Here is a 24,831-nt window from a genome sequence, read left to right as displayed (position 1 = left end):
GTGGATTGCCATGCCCTTCTGCAGGGAATCTTCCCAACCCAGGGACTGAACTCACGTCTCTTATGTCTCCTGCATTGGCGGACAGGTTCTTTACCACTAGCACCCCCTGGGAAGCCATGATTTTAAACCCAAGTCTATCTATTCCTGTCCTCTTCCCATTATATGATACTGTTCCTTTAGGAAGTATTAGGCTGTTCTATACATGCACAAGTCATTTAATCATTTCAGTCAAAATTGTCACATCTGAAAATGAACATACTCCTTAACATGTTTCCTGGAGAGAACCCCAGACTAATGATGACAAAGGCATTCTCACCTTTTGGTGCTGGAGGATACTCCTTTGGGCCTGGTATGAGGAAAGTGCATGCTTACTGTGCAGTCTGCAGTGTGCTTGGAAAGGTTGTATACCATACATAAAGTCTGAGACTGATAAGAGACAGGTTCTGTGCTCCTTATTCCATTCAATTAGTTGTGCAAATTTAGACAAGCTACAACCTCTCTGAGTTCCAGTTTCTTGATATGCAAAATGGCATAATTCTATCTTTCTTGTCTACCTCTTAGAGTTGTTTTGAATATCCAATTTAAATGTCCCTACCTTCAAAACACCCAGAATCCATGAATTTCTCACTATCTTCACTGGTACAACCATGTATACTTCTTTCCTGGATTGTTACTATTGCAGACCAACTGGTCTCCCAGTTTCACACTTGACACCCCACCTTCTCACTCAATTCTGAATGGAGCAATAAGGGTGATCCTGATAAAAGCATCAGATCTTAGTGGGACTTCCTATTGTGTTCCAAATCCTCCAGTGGCTCATTAATTCACTCGTAATTAAAACCAATCTGGGAAAGATTGAAGGCAGGAGGAGAAGGGGATGACAGAGGATGAGATGGTTGGATGGCATCACTGACTCAATGCACATGAATTTGAGCAAGTTCCAGGAGAAAGAGAAGGACAGGGAAGCACTGGCATGTTGTAGTCCAAGGGGTTGCAAAGAGTTGGACATGATTTAGTGACTGAGCAACAACAACAAAATTAAAACCAAACTCCAACATATCCACTCATGATCTTCCTACCTACATTACCACTCTGGCCTCACCTCCTCATCCAGTGCTCTCATTCACTCTGCTCCAGCCTCACTGGTTTTCTTGTTATTCTTCAAGCATGATCTCAACCCAGAGGTCTTTGCTTGCTCTTGCCTCTTCCAGGTACACTATTTGGACAGAGAGCTACGTGGCCAACATTCACACTTCCCTCAAGTCTCTGCCCAAATGCCACCTTCTCAACGAAGCCTCTGAAAGTGAAAGTGTTAAGTTGCTCTGTCATGTTCGTCTGTGTAACCCATGGACTGTAGCTCACCAGGCTCCTCTGTCCATGGGATTCCCCAGGCAAGAATATTGGAGCGGGTAGCCAAGCCCTTCTCCAGGGGATCTTCCTGACCTGGGGATCGAATTCGGGTCTCCCACATTGCAGGCAGATTCTTGACTGTCTGAGGCACCAGGGAAGCCCCACTGAAGCCTCTATGACCATCCTATTTAAAATGGAAACCACCTTCCTTACATCTCAGACCCACTTACTCTGCTCTACTTTTGCCTTTGTTTTTTCCATAGCACTACTTATTGTTTAATACAATACATATTTCATACAGAGACCATATAATTCTGTACCAACTGAGAAATGTTTGAGAGTGGAAGTGAGTGCTATTACATTGACACCAGGACAGCAGGTGTAAACTGGGACTGCTGGACTTCACAAGGATAGGGACCTCTGGCCATTTTGTTGTTTGCTTATTTTATGTGTCAATAGCAGTACCTGACATACTAGGGTACCAGTACATATTTTTGAACAAATGAATGAATACTACATATGAAATATGTCTATAAGATATAAAGTACTATAGACAGGTATCTTAGCTATTCATTTTACTCAGCCTGTCTCTCTCTCTCTATATATAGATACATATATTATGTGACATATATGTATATATTTTCATCTATATACTAAATGTATATTTAATAGCAGCAAGTTCTTACCACTTTATCCCTTTTATTCCTTAGGATAGAGTAAAAGATAAGTTTTGTCATATATTTTACGTGTACTTTAAAATACTAAAGAGTGATTTGAAAATAAACATCATGTAGGGTAAAGTATTACTAGTGGGTTGAAATGTGCTATTTATTAAAAAGATTTTTTCTCCAGAGGGCACATCTCTCTGATGAGGACTTACAGATACTGACAGGCACGTCAAGGAGTTGTTGATGTGGCTTGACTGAAAATTAGTTTGATGCGTATATGAGGCTGCTTTTCTTCCCAGGCGGTGCTAGTGGTAAAGAATCTGCCTGCCAGTGTAGGAGATGCAAGAGACACGGGTTCGATCCTGGGTTGGGAAGATCCCCTGGAGTAGGGGGTGGCAACCTATGCCAGTATTCTTGCCTAGAAAATTCTATGGACAGAGGAGCCTGACAAGCTACAGTCCACGGGGTTGCAAAGAATTGGACACGACTAAGCACACACACATATATGAGGCTGTGCAGTAGAAGCCAAGGCAACTTCCATCCCTATAGAAGATAAAGTACACCATCTATTAATTGGGAAGTGGATAGGAAGCCTGGATGGAGTGGAGTGAGCTGCAAAGTTGAGCAGCTAAGCCCAGAAGTGATGTCTGATAAGGACACACTCAATTTCATTAATGATTGAAATGTGACTTAACCAATGTCAGGCTGTAGAAAGCGCCTGGCCAACAACTGGAAATAGCCATTTATTTACTGTTACAATGCTCTACATCCATTCATTGCTCCATCTGCACTCTTTATTGACCCACTCTTGAACAAATTTCTGGCAGAAATGAAAATACAATGTGCTTTTATCAAAGTTAATGAGTGAACTGAATCCAAATGTGAAATGGTTTATATTTCATTTTGCTTATTCTGTAGTTTTGGAATTGCTTAGATGAATAACAGTGTGCAATTTACTTGTAAAGCCAAAGCAAAATCAATAGATAAGCTTTCATGCTTCTTCTCTTAGTTGATGATATTGATGATGATGATGACGATTGAAATAGATCATTTCTTTTTAACCAAATTTAAAAACAATTAAACAAAAAACAATAAGGCCTTGTTGGGCTTCCATCTTCCTCTCCCTTTTGGTAAATCGAATTTGGTTGAGTTGACTTTTCATGCTTCCCACTCCATAACACCTGAATACCTTTTCCATCCATAGTGCTTTTCTTATATTCCAAGTGTGTATCACAGAACATAGTCAGAAAAGTTCTTTGGGTTCAGCTGGATTATGAAAAAAGACAACATTTCAGCATTTAATCTTCTCTTCAGGCATTTAAGAAATCAGAGTCACGATCAATATAGAAAGAGGTAAAACCTTTACAATTTCAGCAATGGAAAAGAGAGGAGGGAGAACATCAGTCTTTCCACTTTCCTTTTACAAAAGTGCTTGAGTTCTTTTCAGAGTTTTCAGCCTTCCGATAGCCTTAGGAAGCCTCTAGTTCATATTCCTACTCAGCTTTTATGGTTTGTATCACACAAGCTTGCAAAGTCAACTGATTACTTTAAATCCTAGAAAGTGCTTAAATTAGAAAAAGCAAGCTTGAGCAGAGCTGAACATATAGTAGGAAATCAATAAATGTGTTAATTTAATGTGGGCTGATTGATGTCTTCTGTAAGCATATTTATCTGCCAATTCATCTCTTCTGTGTGATGCCAGGTAACCTCCTAAGGTTTGAGCAGCTAGAGAGGAGATATAAATGTGTGAATTTCATTGTCACGAACTCAAATATAGAAATTCATTTTCTTTCTCAAGTGCCTAGTTTACTTTATAGGAGTAGAACACAAAAACCACAACCATAACAACAGCAATAAAAATCTTAATCTAGTTATTTCCAGGTAGTGTTAGTTACTCAGTCATGTCCAACTCTTTGTGACCATTTGGACTGTAGCCTGCCAGGTTCCTCTGTCCGTGGAATTCTCCAAGCAAGAATACTGGAGTGGGTTGCCATTTCCTTCTCCAGGGGATCTTCCCAACCCAGTGACGAACCCAGGTCTCCAGGTAAACTCAGTCCAAATCTGTGATGTCTTAGTTAATACAAATGAATAATTCTGCCAACATTCAAATTTAAAACATCTTCTCATGTTTTCTCTGTTACCTCCATCTCCTTGCTGTTTCTTTTAAGCTTTTGAGCCTGGTGGTTCTGTTCGTGGGAATTTAGCTTTATGAAGCTGCTATATGGCCCTAAAGGCATGAATCTCATGTCCTTTACTTATATTCCATGACCTTTAAAGAACTTGGTGGAAATTAAAGCTGGTAAGCAAGTCCAAGGATTCAATGTGGTGACCAGAAACCCCACTGCCCAAGCTCATGCACTGAAAAGATGTCAAGTCTTTGGAGCCTAGCTTCTTGTTAATGTTTTGTTATTGTTTAGTTGCTAAGTCATGTCTGACTCTTTGTGACCCTATGGACTGTAGCCCGCCAATCTCCTCTGTTCATGGGAATTTCCAGGCAAGAATACTGGAGCGGGTTGCCACTTTCTTCTCCAGAGGATCTTCCTGACCCAGTGATGGAAACTGTGTCTCCGGTATTGCAGGCGGATTCTTTTCTTCTGTGCCATTGGGGAAGCCCTTTGTTAATGTTTACTGTATTTCATTAACTAAAATAGTTTAAAACAATAATTCATCCATCCAGTATTTTTTCAGCAGTTGCTCAGTGCCAAATAGAGCACTTGAGAGAGAGCTATGTTGAAGAAGAAAAAGGTCCCAGGACCCACAGAGCGCTCAGTCTACTGGTTAAGGTAAATATCTAACCAAAATGTCAAATGAGATTTATGCTTAAAGAGAAACAAGATTACTTTGAGAATATGTAATAAGGAGCCCTTGCCTGGCCTGAGAGGTCAGAGAAGACCTTCTCAATGAGGTGACACTTAAATGGAGAGCTCAAGGACAAATGGAAATCAGTCATGTTTAGAGAAGCCATTGGCCTTGGCTCCAATAAATCTGAAAGCTACTCTCATCCTAGACTGTATCTGTTCTAGCTATTAAACCAGAGGCCTGCTTAGAAGTGGTAACAGAAATTCTTCCACCCCCCAGGTAAGATACCATGGCTGGTCAAATAATTATTTCTGTCTTAACTGGTAAGTCTTATTCTTCTTCCAATGTGACCTCTCCTCTTTCAGCTGTAAGAAAAGGAGCTAAAGTGAACCCAGGAGAAAGTTGACCTGTTGGCCCAGAGAAACAAAGGAGCCCAAATGTCTTGCCTCTAAGTTCAAAAAGCAAGCATTCAAGTATAATGCGGCAAGATTCAGGACCACATGGGGACAACTCGTCCTCTTTACCCTTCAAACTCACCAGAAAAACCCTTTGAGCCAAGGAGAGTAGAAGGCCACTTTAGAGCAGAAAGCCAAAGATTTGTCACCATTCTTTACAGAACTGGGATGGGAACAGAGAGAAGCATGAGCATTGGGGAAAGTACCATCCTGGTGTGACAAAGTAAAAACGATAACATCCTCATGGGCAACATAGGCAAAAAGAGGGTTTAAGAAGGGGACGACAGAGGATGAGATGGTTGGATGGCATCACTGACTCAATAGACATGAGTTTGAGTAAGCTCTGGGAGTTGGTGATGGACAGGGAAGCCTGGCGTCCTGCAGTCCGTGGCGTCGCAAAGAGTCGGACACGACTGAGCAACTGAACTGAACTGAAGAACACTCATGCAACTCATGGAACTCTGCTCAGTGTTATGTGGCAGCCTGGATGGGAGGGGAGTTTGGGGAGAATGGATACAAGTATATGTTTGGCTGAGTCCCTTTGCTGTTCACCTGAAACTATCACAGCATTAATTGACTCTGCCCCAGCACAAAATAAAAAGTTAAAACAAATGTTCATGCAACTTTGGCAGCTCCAAAGTTTCCATGGGTGCCCAGTGAGGCATAAAAGTTGACAGAGAACTAGTTGATATGCCTAGTGTCCCAGGGCTATGATGAAAGTACAGGGCAGCTCTGCCCACTCCATAACCCAAGATTCCCCTCTCTGGAATAAGGAGAAGTTACAGTTATGTAGTGGCCATGTGTCAAAGTGAGAATCGTCATATGCAGTTTAGATCTTGGAGACACCATATGAGAAGTGTGCAGAATATAGTCAAATATCATTACACTATAAGAATGATGGCTCAGATGAAAACATACAAGAAGAATCCTGAATTAACTCAGGTGGTAGAAATTAGTTCAAGTAGTTTAGCCATGAACTTGAGAGATGAAGCATTTTGAAGACTTTCATCTATTCAAATTAGATAATGATGATGGGAAATGATGTAAGGACGCTACTTGAACTTATAAGAAACCAACCCTAGTTGAAGGATTGGATCTAGAGTTCCCTGGAGCCATAGTGATTTTTTTAAAAAAAAACCTCAAGTTTATACAGTTGCAAACAAATAGAGTCTCACTGCTATGTTGTTGCCTCTGTTACTCCATCCCACTTTCACATCTGTGGCTCATAAATGAGCACATTTGTGTATGTGTACACTAAGTCACTTAAGTGATGTCCAACTCTGTGTGACCCTATGGACTGTAGCCGGCCAGACTCCTCTGTCCATGGGATCCTCCAGGCAAGAATACTGGAGTGAGTTGCTGTGCCCACCCCTAGGGGATCTTCCCGACCCAGGGATGGAACCTGTGTCTCTTACGTCTACCTGCATTTGCAGGTGGATTCTTTACCACTAGTGCTATCTGGGAAGCCCATAAGTGAGCACAGTATCTTTAAAATCTTAGGGAGGATTGGAATAAAATAGAGGGATAGTGAAGTGAATCAAATCCATAGTATTAATACCAGTATGTGAAGTTCAGAATAATGTGTGTAGCAGTTGATATTTAATTTGCTTATGATGTTGAAGAGAACATGGCATCTTTTAGAGTGACAGTTTGAACAGGTTCCAATTTCAAAATTTCATTAATTTGTGATTTTTATTAAAGTATGTAAGATATTTTGAATACATTTAAGACAGAAGAGCATGATGGGCTACAGTCCATGGGGTTGCAAAGAGTCGGACACGACTGAAAGTGACTTAGCACTTGCACATACTATTAATGCACTAGAATATTTAAGATAATTTTATATTCTTTATATTTACAAATTTGACTTATTAAATGTGTAAGAGTTGTTCAAGCAAGTAGTAAGGTTTTGATTTTGGGGATCAGTATACCTAGTCCGGTATTTGAAGTGCTTAAAAAGAAAATCAGATATATTTGATGTATATATGCACTTTGAAATGTTGAAGAGAATTGAGGCAACTGAGTTTACAGACAGGATTAAGCAGAATTTAATCTGTTCAGCCTGAGTTGATCTAACATTAATTGAAGGCTCTCTTGCAAGTGATTAACAAAGTGTACTAGATTTATGGAATAGACTATGATTTTTATCTACTTTTTATTTTGTAATTTAAATAAATTAATATCAAACCAAAGAATGGCAAATCGTGTTTCCTGTACACCAAAGACCCCTCTTAGACATCAAAAATTCAGTGATGGAACCTAGTCATTCACCCACAGGCCATCTCAGTCACAACTTCCAGGAGCACTGTACATTTCTTGTATCAAGAATCAGACTAGTAGTGGCAGAAACTGAAGGCTGCCCACTCAAGATGCCATTCTCAACTCCATCTTCCTTGCCAATCTCCCATGAAGGAAGATGGAATACCTGAAATGTTACTTTCCCTGCCTTCTTGGAAGCAAATTGTAGCCTGTGACTCATTTCTGCTAAGAGGAAGTTTTGGGGGACCTTCTGGTCTCTTCATAGCTCTCTCTCCAAGGCCTAATGCTCTATTTGACACTGAGTAGCTGCTAAAATTATGAAAAAGAATAGACATATGTATATGTATAACTGAATCACTTTGCTGTATACCTGAAACTAACACAACATTGTAAATCAACTATACTCCAATATAAAATAAATTTTTTTAATTTATTTATTTTAGTTGGGGGCTAATTACTTTACGATATTGTAGTGGTTTTTGCCATACATTGACATGAATCAGCCATGGGTTTACATGTGTTCTCCATCCTGAACCCCTCTCCCACCTCCCTCCCCATCCCATCCCTCTGGGTCATCCCATTGCCCCAGCCCTGAGCATTTGTCTCATGCATCGAACCTGGAATGGTGTTCTGTTTCACATATGATAATATACATGTTTCAATGCTATTCTCCCAGAACGTCCCACCCTCACCTTCTCCCTCAGAGTCCATAAGACTGTTCTATGCATCTGTGTCTCTTATTCTGTCTCGCATATAGGGTTATCGTTACCATCTTTCAAATTCCATATATATACATTAGTATACTGTATTGGTGTTTTTCTTTCTGGCTTACTTCACTCTGTATAATGGGCTCCAGTTTCATCCATCTCAATAGAACCGATTTAAATGTATTTTTTTAATGGCTGAGTAATATTCCATTGTGTATATGTACCACAGCTTCCTTATCCATTCGTCTGCTGATGGACATCTGGGTTGCTTCCATGACCTGGCTATTATAAACAGTGCTGTGATGAACATTGGGGTACACGCGTCTCTTTCAATTCTGGTTTCCTCGGTGTGTATGTCCAGCAGTGGGATTGCTGGGTCATATTTTTAAAAATATTGAATTTTTCTGTATATCCTTTGTATTAAAAAAGTGATTCAATGTCCATAGCCATAGATAAATGTATTTTATAATAATATAATCATATTAAACATGCAAAAATATTAAGTGAATGGATAATTGTTTTTAATTATTTTGTTAATGAAATGCAGTAAACATGAACAAGAGGCTAGACTCCAATGGCTTGGCATCTCTTGAATACATGAGCTTGGCGTTGGCATTGGATTCTTAGACTTGCTGACCAGTTGTAATTTTGATCGTGTTCTTTAGAGGTCGTGGGATGCAAGTGAAAGGCATGAAATTCAGGAGGTGAGGGCCTGTCTTAGCATACACAAAATGTGACCTCTTCAGTTTCCAGGGAAGAGTAAATTTTCCTATTGCTATCAATCAAAAACACAGTGTTATTTTCAGTGTTTAGCTGCATTGAATGGAGTGATTTTTACTAATGTGTTAAAACTTGTTAGTTGAGAAACACTTTTGCAAACTGTAAATGGGAATTGAGATGAATCTAAGGCTTTCTTTCATTTTGCAAAGCAGAAGAATCTTCCAGGATTTATTTTCTTCCTGACATTCTTTTATATAAGGCATTTGAGCAGACTTAAGATGAAACAGAGATTTTTCATGTCTTTTGACCCTGAGCCATTTATATGAGAGAGGATTTTAAAACATGAATATTTTTGGCTCTAACAACTGCACCTTTGAAATGGCATGAAACACAGTGTTTAGAACTGCAAATATCACTGACATTTAGAAAGTGCAAACAATGTTTAATAGCATAACAGAAAATTTATTGCTTCTGCATGAACATAGGTATTGCTTAGGAGTTTATGGTATTTAAGAGTTAAATAAATCAGTGGAAAACTCACTATAGACTAGCTCTGTGTAACCAGAGGTAGGTATAATAATTAGGAGGACTGTGAAACTCCTTTAATGCTTCAATATGCCATATATCTGTGGCAGCCTGCTGTTCTCTGAGTCCAGATTGCTGCTTTGTAGGTAGGTATCAATCTTCACTACTTGCTGTGTTCAACCTTTCTGAATCTGTGTTCAGGATCCATCTGTTCAGCTATATTTGCTAGTGTGTTTCCTTATGAAATAAATCCTTCAAAAATATTCATCTCCAAGTGGTGTCATGCTACCTGCTGGGTTATATTTGTCAGACACTATAATAGTATAATAGTCTTTAACCACAGAGAATAGTAAGTAAAATATGCAAAACAAAAAAAATTGTGTATTTCTGCTGAGGCCAGGGCTGCCTGGGGAATAAACAGTGGTACTCCTGACAGATTGGTCAGAAGGGATGGTAATTATAAAAGATGGCCATGGCTTGGGAGTTACCCTTGACTCAGAATGTGGTGCGTGAGCTCGCTCAGCAGTTCTGAGGCTTGCATCCTGGTAATGCTGCTTAGTGTCTAGCCATAGGAAATAAAAGCAGAGAGAAATGATTGCAAGTGGCAGTAGGTGTAACATCCAGGAACCTACCACTCTTCATTAAGGGAAGAATTTGGTGATTCCTTAAAGATGAAAAATGCTTTGAAAATTTGGACAGATTTTAATTTTGAAAGATGTGATGCTCTATTACCCACTGTCTTTTTCCATTTTTTATGCTGATACTTTTCTACAGTTCTTTTTTCCTCTTATGGGTTTTTTTTCCATGTTTTTATACGCTTTGAAAAAATAATATTGAAAAATATTTTTTAATAAAGATGATTAGAGAATCTTGAAACATATTGTCCATGTGACAAGAATGTCCAATGATTTGTTCTCATTTAAGAAGGCATAGAGCATTAGACCTGGAAAGACAGTTCCTGTGTCCCTGTTAGAGATTATTTTTCAACAAACATTTCTTGAGTGCTTACAGATAAGTAAACTAGAGCTCAGAAAGGTTAATCACTTTGTTGCATCAATAAAATCAGGCCCATATTCTCCCATTTTTTATTTTGTATATATAAAGCTTGATGCCGCTGTTTACCAATATTTTGTATTTCTGTTCCATCTTTTACTTTGCACTATGAATTTATTCTTTGTTATTATTTTATATAATGTTCATTTGCATTGATCTCAGGTTTAACAATTTTCCTCTGTATCTTCCTATATCTGAGATTTTCTGTAATTATTTTCCTTAAAACTTAAGTTCATATTTTAATAGTCATTTTAGTAATGCTATACACACACACACACACACATACACACATATAATGGCTATATGATTCCATCTTTCTCTTATTTTGCAAGTATGTTTTTATGCTATTTATTCATATGTATTAATTCTTCCATTTATTTACTTATTTATACAACCAATTTTGAGGGGTGCCGACTCTAGAGAGAATGTAGTTCTATGTGCTGGTGAACACAAAGGTAAACAAAAATTATCACGGCTGCTCTCCTCATAGAGCTTAGGTCTGATGGAAGAGAAAAACATTAAATAAATTATCACATAAACACATAAGTTCAACATAACAAAAGAAAATAACAAAGGACTTAATATAAATCCCCAAATGGAGATAGAAGGGACTGATCAGAGAAGACTTCTTTACAAAAAAAGAACTTTAAATTGAAACCTAAGCATAATGTGAGTGGATGGTGGGGAAAAGTCTTCCATGCAGTGGGAATAGTAACCTCAACAGCTCTGAGGCAGCATAGAGTTTGTCTATTTCAAGACAGAAGAAAGTCAGGAGGGCTAGTGTGTACTTCATAGGGAGGGATAATGAGATGAAGCTGGAAAGAAAGGAGGGGGTTCTATAGCTACACAATTCAGGGCTATGTAGACCAAAATGGAAGCCATTACATCTTTCAAGTAGAGAAGTGACATGATTGGTCCAAGTTTATATGTATATCTGCACATTCTGCACATAAACTTTTTAATCTTACTATCATTTATTTATTATATCTAAAAATACATGTCACATATGTAAGTTTGGAATAATAATAATAAAATGAATGATGAACACCTCTGAACCTACTACCCGATTTTGGATGTACAGGATGACCAATACCTTTATTTTTGATATTGCCTACGAATTCTCCCCCAGTGCCCTTCCTCTGTCATATCCCCATGCTCAGTGCTCAGTTGCTCAGTCATGTCCAGTTCTTTGTGGCCCCATGAAGGGTAGCCTGTCAGGCCCCTCTGTCCATGAAATTCTCCAGGCAAGACTACTGGAAAGGGTTGCCATTTCCTTCTCCAGGGGATCTCCCTGACCCAAGGATTGAACCCATGCCTCTTGTGTCTCCTGCATTGGCAGGCAGATTCTTTACCACTAGCGCAACTGTGAAGCCCATCTTATCCCCATATTACTGTTCAAAATTTTGTTTTTATCATTCTTTGCTTTTTCCTTTTTACAAGTACTTTTATCATATAAATATAACCTCTAAACAGTATAGAGTTTTTTGTTTGTTTTTGAATTTCATAAAAGCGACATAACACAATATACACAACTCATTTTTAAAAACTCACCATTATATTTGCAGGATGTATCCATGTTGATAATTTAGCTGCAGTCATGCATTTTCACCAAGGTATAATATTTTGTGGTGTGAGTATCTCACAATTGGTTCATTTTACTGTTGATGGACATTTGAGATGTTTACAAGATTTTGTTGTTACTAATTTTCTCATACGTGTCTCTTGATTAAAATATTAGGGAGTTTCTAGGGTGTATATTTAGGAATAGAATTGCTAGGTCATATTCTGGGTGCATGTTTAGCTTTGTAATATAATGTCATATTGTTTTCCATTTAGCACTTCTACAAGTATTATGCTAGTGGTGGTGCTAGTGGTAAAGAACCTGTCTGCCAGTGCAGGAGACGCAAGAGACTCAAGTTCAATCCCTGGATCAGGAAGATACCTGGAAGAGGGCATGACAACCCACTCCAATATTCTTGCCTGGAGAATCCCATGGAGAGAGGAGTCTGGCAGGCTGCAGTTCATAGGGTCGAACAGAGTTGGACACGACTGAAGAGACTTAGCACACATTAGGATTGTATTAGTTCCTCTTGTTTCACATCTTCACCTGCAATTGGTATTGTCAGACTCTAAACTTTTGCTCGTTTCATGTGGATAAAATGCTATCTCATTTTGAGCTTAGTTTGCATTCCCATGATCACTAATAAAGTTCAATGGTTTTCAGGATTGGTAATATTCACTCTCTCTTTTGTGGAACATCTGTTTGGTTTCTACTCATTTAAAAAAATTATTTCTATTTGTGTCATTGATTTTGAGTTCTTTATATATTTCTATACTAATAAAGATTTTTTTTCAGTTTGTTTCTTACTTTTTCACTCTCCTTATCATGGCTAGCTCAATGATCAGAAGTTATAAACACTATGGTAGTTAACTTTTTCAAAGTTCTATTTTGTGGTTTGTGTGTGAGTGTGTGTGTGTTTCAACAAATCATTATCTACTCAGGAGTCACAAAAATAGTCTTCTGTGTTTCCTTCTATAAGTTTTATTATTTGTATCTTTCCTGCCTTATTGAGGCATAACTTACAATTAAAAATTTTATATTTAAAGTGTTATAGTGTGATGACTTGATGTATGTATACATCATAAAATGATGAAAGTTTGCCGCTACGGGCCAGGAACGACGCCGGGATTCTTGGCCTCTGGAGGAGAGGAATCCGATCCAGGACCAGTGACGAGGCTTGATCGCCCAGAGCTTTTGTGTAAGAAAGTTTTATTAAAGTATAAAAGAGATAGAGAAAGCTTCTGATATAGACATGAGAAGGGGGCAGAAAGAGTGCCCCTTGCTAGTTTTTAGCAAGAGGTTATATACCTATTAGCAAGCTGCTAATTAGAGAAAGGAAATGTCTCGAAACTCAGAGAGTGGCACCAGGCCCCTCACCCACAACATGCATTTTGAGATAACATTGGCACAAGGTGAGTCATCTGGGCCATAAAACAATTGATGTGAATCTTGAAGAAAGGCAGATTCTAGGGTAAATACATAGTTCTGTTAACATAGCTTAAGAGAACATTTTCATGAGTAAAACATACTGGTTTGTTGAGCCATTATCAGTTCTGAATCTTAGGCAGAACCAACTTGAAGAAAGGCAGAGTTTATACATAGTTTATTAACATAGCTTAAGAAAAACATTTCCATAAGGAAAATGCATTGGTTAGCTCAAGGTTTGAGAAAAGTTAAGTTCAGGTGGAATCAGGTGTCGTCATGGCAACATAGATTTTTAAAAGAAACCTCCTTTTAATTTTGGATAGAGAAGAAAAAAAAAATCTGACATTTGCAGTCTATTTTCTCCGCTTGGGGACCCCTAGCCTTCCTGCCTGTTACCCTCTCAATGATTACCACAATCAAGCTGATTAACACATCCATCACTTCATATAGGTACCAATTTGTGTGTGTGTGCAGTGAGAACACTTAAGATTTACTCTCTTTGCAAATTTCAATTAATTACAGTCATCATGTATACATTAGGCCCCCAGAACTTATTCACCTTGTAGCTAAGTTTGTACCTTTGACCAATATTTTCCCATTTCCTCCACCTCCAGCCGCTGCAACCACCATCTTATGAGGTTGACATTTTTAGATTACACATATCAGTGCTATCATATAATATTTGTCTTTCTGTTTCTGGTTTATTTCACTTTGCATAATGTCCTCTTGGCTCAACCCTGTTATCACAAACAGACACTTAGTTTATTTCCTTATCTTAGCAATAGTGAATAATGCTGAAATAAGCATGGGAGTGTAGATATCTCTTCAAGATACTGATTTCATCTCCTTAGAATGTATACACAGATGTGGGATTGCTAGATCACATGGTAGTTCCATTTTTAATTTTTAATGGAACCTACATATGCTTCTCCATAGTGACTACACCACTTGACATTCTCATCAGTGATGAAAAGAGTTCCCTTTTCTCCACATCCTTGCCAACACTTATTTCTTGTCTTTTTGATAATATCCACTCTGACAGGTGTGAGGTGATATCTCATTGTGCTTTTGATTTGCATTTCTCTGATGACTAGTGATGTTGAGCATCTTTTCATACGTCTTTTGGCCATCTATATGTCTTCTTTGGAAAAATGTCTATTCCAGTGCTTTTCGCACTTTTAAATCATTCTAAATTTTTTTTGTTTTGCTATTGAGTTTTAAGAGTTCCTTTTATATTTTGTATATTAACTTCTTATCAGGTATATGTTTTGCAAATATTTTTTCTGTTCTGTAGGCTGACTTTTCACTCTGTTGATTATTTCCTCTGCTGTTTATAATCTTTTTAGTTTGATGAAATCCCACTTCTCCATTTTTGCTTTCTTGACTGTATTTTTAGTGTCACATCCAAGAAATTATTGGCAAGGCCAATGTCATGAAGATTTCCCCCTATGTTTTCTCCTAGGAATACAGTAGCTTTTAACTGTTCAATCTGTTTTGAGTTGATTTTTGTATACGGTATAAGATAAATTGAACGAGTTGGGTTTACTTATGATTCATGTGGCAGGGGAGAACATGCTCCTTGGGGAACCTTGAGGCTTCTCAGGAAGATGTGTTTGATCCAGCTTATTCTGGGCTATGGGATTGAGTTAGGTGATTTGCGGGAGGGTTGAAGAAAGTAAGGCTTTGCTCTAGATTTGGTGATGTCAGGAGGTGAGGGTGATCTTCACAACTGGGCATCTTAGTAAATCATATCTACGAGAAATAAAAGCTACCACATGCATAAAACTGTAATTGGTATAGAAGCAGCAGTCATGTTAGTGAAGTTAACGATATTTGGTCATTTTTGTGTTTGCACAATGTTTATTTTTTGTCAGTGTTCACGTGATTATTGAGTGGATTTTTTTTTTTTTGTCTTGATACAGCATGGTCACAGAGTAGCCTTATGTGATGTTAATGTTCTGTGAAATTGTTCATGTTCAACAGGAAACCATCAAGACCTTGCTGTGAGTGTCAGGCCAGCTCCTAACAACATGCAGACCCAGTGATAGCCCCAGTCCACCTCTCTGACATCAGTGCTGCTTTTCTCTTAAACTGTGTACTACAAAGGGCAGAACAAATTTTGGTGAACAACTATTTATCTCTTACACAGTGACTAGAAATTGATGATATACATCTGACAGGCAAATTTTGTGAACTTCTTCAGCAACTCTCAGCTCTTCTCGCGAAATTCCTCTGTGTATATATCTCTACTGCATGTGATATATGTCAATATCATGAATCAATGAGGAAGAATGAGAAGAAGTTGGTGAGTGGTTGCCATGAAGATTGGGAGGGGCTAGCATGACTGGATGACATGAATCCCAAAGAAATTGCATTTTTTCCCACAAAAGAAGTAGATGAAAATACTGTCTTAAGGTGTACTTTAGAAATGGTTAAGTGGGGTGTGAGAGACAAAATACCTTCCCCTTAGTAGACCAAAGGGAAGGCAGTGTCTTCAGAGGACAACTAGATTCAAATGATGTTTACATGATGAGATGATCAATTGACAAATGGTTTAGGACTTTTTACTCAAAATTTGTCCCACTGACCAGCATCATTATCAGCCAGGTGCTTGTTAGAAGGACAGAATCTCAAGCCCCACTCCAGACCTACTGTATCAGAATCTTCATTTTAACAAGATGCCCAGGTGATTCAAATGTACATCAATGCTGATAAAGCACTAACTGAGGATTTAGAGGAACTTGCTGACCATAGAAAGTGAAAAAGGTAAATTGGTGGCTCAGACAATAAAGAATCTGCCTGCAATGCAGGAGACTCCGGTTCGATCCCTGGGTTGGGAAGATCCTCTGGAGAGGGGAATGGTTACCCACTCCAGTATTCTTGCCTGTGGAATCCTTTGGACGGAGGAGCCTGGTGGGCTACAGTCCATGGGGTAGCAAAGAGTCAGACACAACAGAGTGACTAACATTTTCACTTTGGGGCTTCCCAGGTGATGCTAGTGCTAAACAATCCACCTGGCAATGCAGGAGACACGAGATACACGGGTTCTATCCCTGGTTTGGCACGATCCCCTGGAAAAGGGAATGGCAATCCACTCCTGTATTCTTGCCTGTGAAAATCCATGGACAGAGGAGCCTGGTGAGCTGCAGTCCATGGGGTCACAAAGAGTCAGACATGACTGAGCATATAGATCATAGTTGCTGACGACAGACTGGGTATTCCAAAGGACTTAGTGAAAGGCTTGGGGGGCTGGGAATAGAGGCAGGAAAGGTTGACTGAGCAGGGAAGTTGAAAAGAAAAATACAGATATAAGAACGCAGACTTTCTTTACCCTTTCAGACTGCCTCTCAATGTCCATTCCTTCCTCCAGCTCTCAGAATGTGGTGGCTCTTTCCCATGTCACTTCACCGAACACAGTTATTTTTTAGCAGTTTGTCTAAAATGGATGATTACAGTGGTATTATTTTCCTCCCAATCTTTCTATTTTCCAAATTTCTTAGAGTGCTCACATACTGCTTCCCTAGTATGACAAAGTAATATAAAATATGTATTAAGGAAGTAGAAGGGTTAAAATGTTAGGCTGTGTCATGATTTGCTACTCTGCAGGAGTTAGCCTATCAGCTGTTACCTGTCAGCTGACCCATTTACAACCTCCGGTTCTTTAGAAATCAGTACTATCTCTGGAGATAAGACTTATAGTGCCAAGGGAAGCTTTGCAATTTTTCTCCTGGCTGTGACTTTTCCCATCTGATTTGGCTACCTCTCTGGTGCAGAGCATACCCGAAACAACCTCTGTTGATCACATGGTCAAGGATAACTCACTAATCCTGCAGAGGCATAGGAGGGTTTGGTAAAAGCAATACATATAGAAGGGAATGATGGCTTTTGAAAAGGCATCCACAAAACACAACTGTTTAGAGATGTTCATACATTACTGTTATTCTTGTATGCTTTAAACAGTTGTTGGAACCATGCACCTACAGTATACACTGTCTTTTTATGCCAATCAGAGTCTTTTCATAACATTCAGAGAGATATTTCATTCTCCTGCAGCAGAAAATATATATTTAGCCATTCTATGACTCAGAGTTACAGTTCCCTTCAACAGTGCCTCTTCCTCGGCTGAAGCAGCTGAAATTCATTTATAGATTTCTTTATCACCCAGCTCACAGCACTTAAAGAGATTCTTATTGCTTGACCCTTTTTCATACCTGATTCATTAAAAAAAAAAAAAAACCCAAAGCTGCTATGAACCTCACAAAGTTTCTAATTTAAATGGAAGTAAAATGTGACCTTTCTTGTGAAGCAATGATTGGAAATCAGACCAGAACTTGTGAGGTTTTGTAATGGGATAAATAAAAATTATAATGCATCTACCTGCAGTAGGAAAGATAGTATCTGGTAAAATGCTGGTGTAAGACAGAGTCGTCTAAAGTTGATGACAGAATCTAATCCCAGTTTTTATATCATCCACTGTTAAATATACAGTGTCAGTCACTGGGCAAGCAACATTTCACTAAAAATTATTTCTTCTTAAACTGAAAATTATTTCTTCTTAAACAACCCTTTGTAAAAGTCATGCTAATAAATAATTCTACTGACTCTGTTTAGTAAAGGTTAATGCTGCAAAGGATCCCGAATGGTGCCCTCACTTTTGGAATGAACAATGGTTTCCCTACCAGTGTTTCTCAAAGTGTGATATAAAGAATCATGTCCATGATAACAGTCACCTAGGGTGCCTATTAAAAACACAAATTCCTAAACCCTAACTCAAGCCGAGTCAGATTTTTCAGGAAGAGACTTGGTCACCTGTATATTTTTTAAGCACTTTAAGTAATTTTTACCAGAAAATAAGAATGCTAAATTTTAGTCAGGAAGTACCTGCATCAAGAAGATATGGTGGTGGTTTCCTATTAATTATGTAGATTCCTGGGTCTTATTAACTTTCTGAGAGATGAGAACCATTGGGTCTTTACTGAAGAACTATATCTTTAGCACTGACTGCTTACCCAAACCTAAAAGATAATTCATTAAGTGCGTTCAAAGTTCAAGAATAGTTTCAGAAGGCCTCTTTCTAATTGAATCTGAAAGATAGAAATAAAAAGTATAAGATAATATACATGCTGATGAATATTGCAGCCTAATATTTTCTTTGTATCACACCTTGAGAAACTTCAGAAATAAGTCATAGATCTTGCAAGTGTTGATATCACCTATTCTGGAATTTGAGAATAATTAAATAGAAGAACTAAAGCAGTAATGTTACTGAACCTTTCAAGCCAGGCCCCAACTAGGGTCCTTCTGCGTGGCATGGCTCGAGTCAATAGAATGAGACGGAATTTGTTTCACAAGAAAAAGTTTTATTTTTGGGGCAGAACATGGAGAGGTAGGAGCTTACACTCCAGGGCATAGGTCCTGCCCGACAGGCGGTCGGCGGGGCTGCTTCATAGGGTTCTCAGCAGCGGGGAGGGGGTGGAGTTCTCGCGGGATTCTCATAGGATTCTCGCTGTGTTTTCTCGAGGTTCTCGCAGTTTCAGATCCGCAGTGTGGGATACAGTATCTCCGGATGCAGAGTGCCGGCGCTGTTTTGGACTGAGGTTTTGGCACAGCACTTTTCAGTAAGGCTCGCCAAGTTGGCGTGTCCGGAGAAGCAGTTCTGCACCGGGACCTCTAACCTGACATGTTAGATGTGACCCCTCTGCACATGGTCCCCTATGGGCAAGTGAAACTAGACTAAGCAAAAAGGAAGCAGTTAGATCTTAGTTTATCACCTAGGTTCCAGCTTATTTCTCCTTGTAACCCAGTGGGCTTTGCTGGTCATGGTAAGTTTAATAATACAATCATTATGATAAAGGTAACATAAAAAAAATCTCTTTTGGGGGCTTCCTAGGTGGCACTAGTGGTAAAGAATCTGCCTGCCAATGCAGAAGATGTGGGTTCGATGCCTGGGTCCGGAAGATCCCCTGGAGGAGGAAAAGGCAACCAACCCACTCCAGTATTCTTGCCTGGAAAATCCCGAGGACAGAGGAGCCTGGCGGGCTCTAGTCCATGGGGTCGCAAAGAGTCGGACATGACGAGTAACTAACACAAAGTTTACAAAGACATTTATCAAAAATGTCTTACCTATAGAATTTATTGTTTGATCTTACAGTTACCCCAACGCCTATATAGGTAGGCCAGTTTTATGCCTGAAGAAGTTGGGGTTTAAGATGCAATAGATAAGGGGCTGTCAGGGCTAGAATGCATGTCTTTTTTCTAGAAGCTTCTCGAAGTCTACCTACGACCTAGTTCCCTGTACTTGCTGTGCTTGCTTTCTCATACCCCAATGAATCTGCTGCTTGACGCAGCTGTCCTAGAAGCCACTAAGCATGATTTCTTACAGCCAAACAATAATAGCAAGCGGCTTCTATCTTTAGCGAAATTTCATGCTTGAATATCATAACACTGCTTAGGCCAAAATGAAGGGGCTGTGTTATTCTAGGTCCTCAGATAAGATGGCTTATTTTATATTCTACAGGAATTCTGCTGTATGTGATTCTACTCCCAATGTGTCCCACCTTCATTCCTCCAGCAGGAAATATTCTGAGAAATCTGGCTTCAGCACCAAATATTCATTATAAGGTTCTCATTTTATGGACTCCTCTCCCAAATAGCTATCCTGAGTTCAACCTTGTGTTGCCCTTTTTCTACATGTTCTCTGCAGGGAATGGTAGAAGTTGCTGTGGCAGAGAGAAGAAGGCAACACATTGGCCCTCACCATGTTGATTTGATATTTTGTCTATTCTTCATGCCTTTGGGAAAAAAAAAATAGAAAATTTGTATTCGGTTTTAAAATATTATGGAAACCAGGGTTGTATTACCTTGTCAAATTCTTCCCTCTTGTATTTTGGAAATAGGGACATTTGTCTGGATACTTTGGCTATATTTAAATATTCTGAATTATTTCTTTATTAAAGAGCAGCAGTGTTCCTGGGAGTAGAGCATAGACATATGTTTGAGAACAGAATGCTGTGCACTTCAACAATCATTTCTAAGAAAACGTTTGCCCTTTGACTAGACACTGCATATTCCCCCTCCCCGTACAATTCCTCAACTGGGCATGTAAATAAGTCTGGCCTTGTCATAAGAATAGTTTTATTCTCAGTATACATGTATTTCATATAAGTAGATGTCAGTGAGTGTTTTCCCAGGTATTTGTGGACAAGAGAATAACTTAGAGGAATAATCTGAGAGAGAATTTAAGTAGTTAAATGGATTGTTCTTAGATTTAGAACTTTTCTCATTTGTGCCTTAACTCTTTCCCAAAAGGGCAGCAAGAGCCAGACATACTGTAGTCGAAGCTTACCATCCAGAAGCTCTTCTGAGAAGGTTAGTAATAATGAGTTTCCTGGTCAAGTCTGCTCTGAAACAGTTTCCACAGCTTATCAGCCAAGTTCAGCCTTGGCAGGAGAGAGAGTACAACTCAAAAAAAAAAAAAAATAAGTGGGGGTGGGGAGGGGAGAGGCAGCTTCTGGAAGCAAAAGCAGGAGTAATTTTCCACCTATCCGATGACAAGTAGTCAGATATTACTTTAATTTGAGTTTCCTTTGTGGGGATGAAACACATTTGGCCTACCTAAAACCTGTTCACCTCGAAAAACACTGCTTGGGTTACTGCTACAGAACAGGAAAGACAAAAATTGAGGCTGAGGGAGGATTATTATGTGAAAAAAATATTTCAATTTTTATTTTAAAGGAAATATATGATGAAATGTCCTAAAGTTGTTTGCAAAAGTTGCCTCAGCCCAAGAAAAATATTAGACATCTTAATAGAATATAGGAAAGCGTGGCTTGGGTTTAAATATTGCAACAAATGAAATGGAGGAGCTGGAGTGACTGCTTGAAATGCCACTAGGCAAATTTCTCTTGTCCAAAGTAATATAAAGGCCTGGATTCCATGTGATAACTGTCAGTGCTGATAATATCAACATAGAAGAAAATCTGTTTTAGTGGTGAATTCTTGCACTTCCTTAGTAACTAATTTTCTTATTTTAAAAATTGATTTTCAAGATTTTCATTATGAATACTTGGCTGTGCCACTGATATATGCATGAGTTATGTGTTTAATTACCATTACCGTCATGGGTCTTGGGAGTTGAACACACTGGAGTAAGAACTACAATTATCTATCATATAGAATATACAGCAGCGATGCTATTTATGAACTGGTTATGTTCCCTGTTCCTAAAGGCTCTTCTCAAGGCCATTTTTTTCTAAGTTGCACTATAAAAATGACTGCTAAGATGTTTATTGGTGGAATGTAGTGTTGGCCATTTGTTCTGGCTTATGAATTCTTGGTATCTATACAGTTGGGTAAGTCAAAACTTTGTGAGCAGTTTCTGTATTATGGCAGAAAGCGCTTGATAGTGTGCGATCCAAATTATTGTGCTGGCTCTGCTAGTGACTGGATTTGTGACTTTGAGTAAGTCCTTTCATATTATTGGGTTTCAGTTTCTGTATACGGAGAAACCTGGGCCAGATGATCTTGCTTCAGGTTCTAGTTTAAAGCATCTTGAGCCCTGGGATAGGTTTACATCAGAGCAGTTACCATGTGCATTTAAACACAAGCAGACAAACCTATTCACTTGGGCCCTGCTACAATGGGTTATTTCTGCTCTACTATTAAAATAGACTTTAAAAAATCGACTTTATTTAGGTGTAATTATATTTATTTAGATATAATTGATATACAATAAACTGCGTCAATATAAATTGTACAGTTTGATGAATTTGGTAGTCCTGTATACGCATAAAACCACCACCGCAATCAAAGTACAGAACATTGCCACCATCCCAGAAAATATTCCTCATGGAAATTTGGGCAGTTTGTCCTTCCCTCTGCCTCTAGCCCTGGACAACAAATGTCTGTATTTTTTCACTAGAGATTAGTTTGCGTTTTCTAGAGTTTTATATAAATGGAATCATACAGTATGTACTCTTTTCTTTATGGCTTCTTCAACGAGCACAGTTATTTTGAGATTCATCCATGCTGTTGCATGTATCAGTACTTTGTTTTTAAAATTGCTGATTAGTATTTCATTGTATGAATATTCAGTTTTATTTGTTCATTTATAAACTGATGAACATAAGGATTGTTTCTAGATTATGGCTCTAGTGAATAAAATTGCTATGAACATTTGTGCAGACATATATTTTTATTTCTCTTGAGTAAACACCTAAGAGTGGAATACTAGGTTTTGTGGAAGGCATATGTCTAAATTGTTAAGAAACTGACAAATGCTTGAGCTATACCATGTTACAGCTCCATCAGCAGTGTGTGAAATTTCCAGTTGCTCCAAAACTTACCAATATTTGTTAAGGTCATTCTTTTTAATTTGATTATTCTAATGCATGTACAGTGATATTGCATTGTGATTTTAATTTGCATTTTTTCTTATGACTAATGATATTGATTATCTTCATGAACTGACTTACCATTTGTATATTTTCTTGGTGTCTGTACAAATCTTTTGCTCATTTTTTATTGATTAGTTTGGTTATTATTTGTAAGAATTCTTTATAAAATCTAGATATAGATAATTTGTCAGTATATGCATTGTGAATATTTTCTACCATTCTCTGGCTTGTAGCTTTGTTTTCTTCATGATGTATTTCAAGAGTAAAAGTTTTTAATTTTGACGAAGTTAATTTTATTATTTTTTATTTTTTCGTAATTCTTATGTCCTAAGAGATTTATGCTGACCTCATGGTTGCAAAGATTTTCTCCTAAGTTTTATTGTATAAGTTTTATAATTTGAGCTTTTACATATAGGTCTATGATTCATTTCAAATAAGTAAGAGACAATGTTCTTTTATATGAAACAGATATACAAATATTTAACCATATTTTGAAAAGACTCTGCTTTCCCCCATTTGATTGCCTTGAACCTTTCATGACTATCTATTGTTTTTTGCAATTGTTTCTTGCATCTCTATTCTGTTTTATTGATGTATCTGTTTATCCTTTTGCTAAAATCATGCTGTCATTTATTATAACTTTATAGTAAATCTCAAAATCAGATAGTGGAAGTCCTTCCACTGTGTTCTTTTTAAAAATTGCTTTGGCTATTTTAGGTTTCAATTTTTGTATCAATTTTAGAAACATTTTGTCATTTTCTGCAGAAAAGCCTGCTAATATCTTGATTAGGTTTGCTTTGAACCTATAGATCAATTTGTGGGTGGAGTGGCATTGTAACAGTACTGAGTCTTCCAATCCATGAACAAGGTATATCTATTTATTTAGATTTTCTAAAAGCATCTCTCAGTAATGTTATGTAGTTTTCACTGAAAGGTTTGCACATCTTTTATTAAACTTAATCCTAATTATTTTATGATTTTTTTTTTTTTTTTTTTAAATATTTATTTTTATTTGGATGTGCTGGGTCTTAGTTGCAGTATGTGGGATCTAGTTCCCTGACCTGGGATCGAACCTGAGCCCCCTGCATTGGGAGTGCAGAGTCTTAACCACTGGACCACCAGGGAAGTCCCATATTTTATGATTTTTAATGTTATTATAAGTGAAATTAAAAAATTAATTTTCTAGAGGCTTGCTGCTAGTATAAGAGATAGAATTACTTTTTGTATATTAATTTTATACCCCATAGTTTTTCTAAAGTTTATTAGTTCTAGTAATTGTTTTGTTGCTTCATTGGGATTTTCTATGTAAGTAATCATGTCATCTGCATACAGAAGTAATTTTATTTATTTCCAGTCCTTATGCTTTTTTTTTTTCTTCTTACTTTAATGCCCTGGCTAAGACCACCAATATCATGCTGAATAGAAATGGTGAGATTAGACATGCTTGCATTGTTCCTCATGTTAGGGGAAGCATTCAATATCTTATCAGTTAAATATTATGCTAACCGAAGAGGCTTCACAGATTACCTTTATCATGTTGAAGAAGTTCCATTTTATGTCTATTTGGTGAAGTGTTTTTATAATTAATTATTGAATTTTGTCAGGTATTTTTTGTGTAATATCTTTGTTAGATTTTGATATCAGGGTTGTGTCAGCTTCTTAAAATGCTTTGGCAAGTGTTTCTTTTTCCTCTGTTTTCTATATGACTTATTCTTTCATTGGAAGGTTGATAGAATTCACCAGTGAAACCATGTGAGCCTGGAGTTTTCTAGTGAGAGGATTTTGATAAAAATTAATAGACATTAAATAATATTAAGATATTAGGATATTAACTTATATTTGAAAAAAATTGCCTGTTTCATGTCATTGGTATACAGTTATTCAAAATGATAAATCTTTATTGTCAGTATACAC

The 24,831-nt window shown here is 37.9% G+C and overlaps 1 non-coding gene across 1 annotated transcript; it reads right to left on the bottom strand.

Moving 5' to 3' along the window:
• Positions 1 to 23,969: 23,969 nt before the first annotated feature.
• On the bottom strand, positions 23,970 to 24,042 carry TRNAG-CCC (transfer RNA glycine (anticodon CCC)). The gene has a single exon. It is a non-coding gene; the product is annotated as a tRNA-Gly (tRNA).
• Positions 24,043 to 24,831: the final 789 nt, after the last annotated feature.

Source organism: Giraffa tippelskirchi, chromosome X, assembly GCF_054371585.1.
Source record: "Giraffa tippelskirchi isolate mGirTip1 chromosome X, T2T-mGirTip1v1.2.pri, whole genome shotgun sequence".
Lineage (NCBI taxonomy): Eukaryota > Metazoa > Chordata > Mammalia > Artiodactyla > Giraffidae > Giraffa > Giraffa tippelskirchi.
Note: the sequence above shows the minus strand (reverse complement) of the source record. Positions and strands in the feature narration are given on the sequence as shown.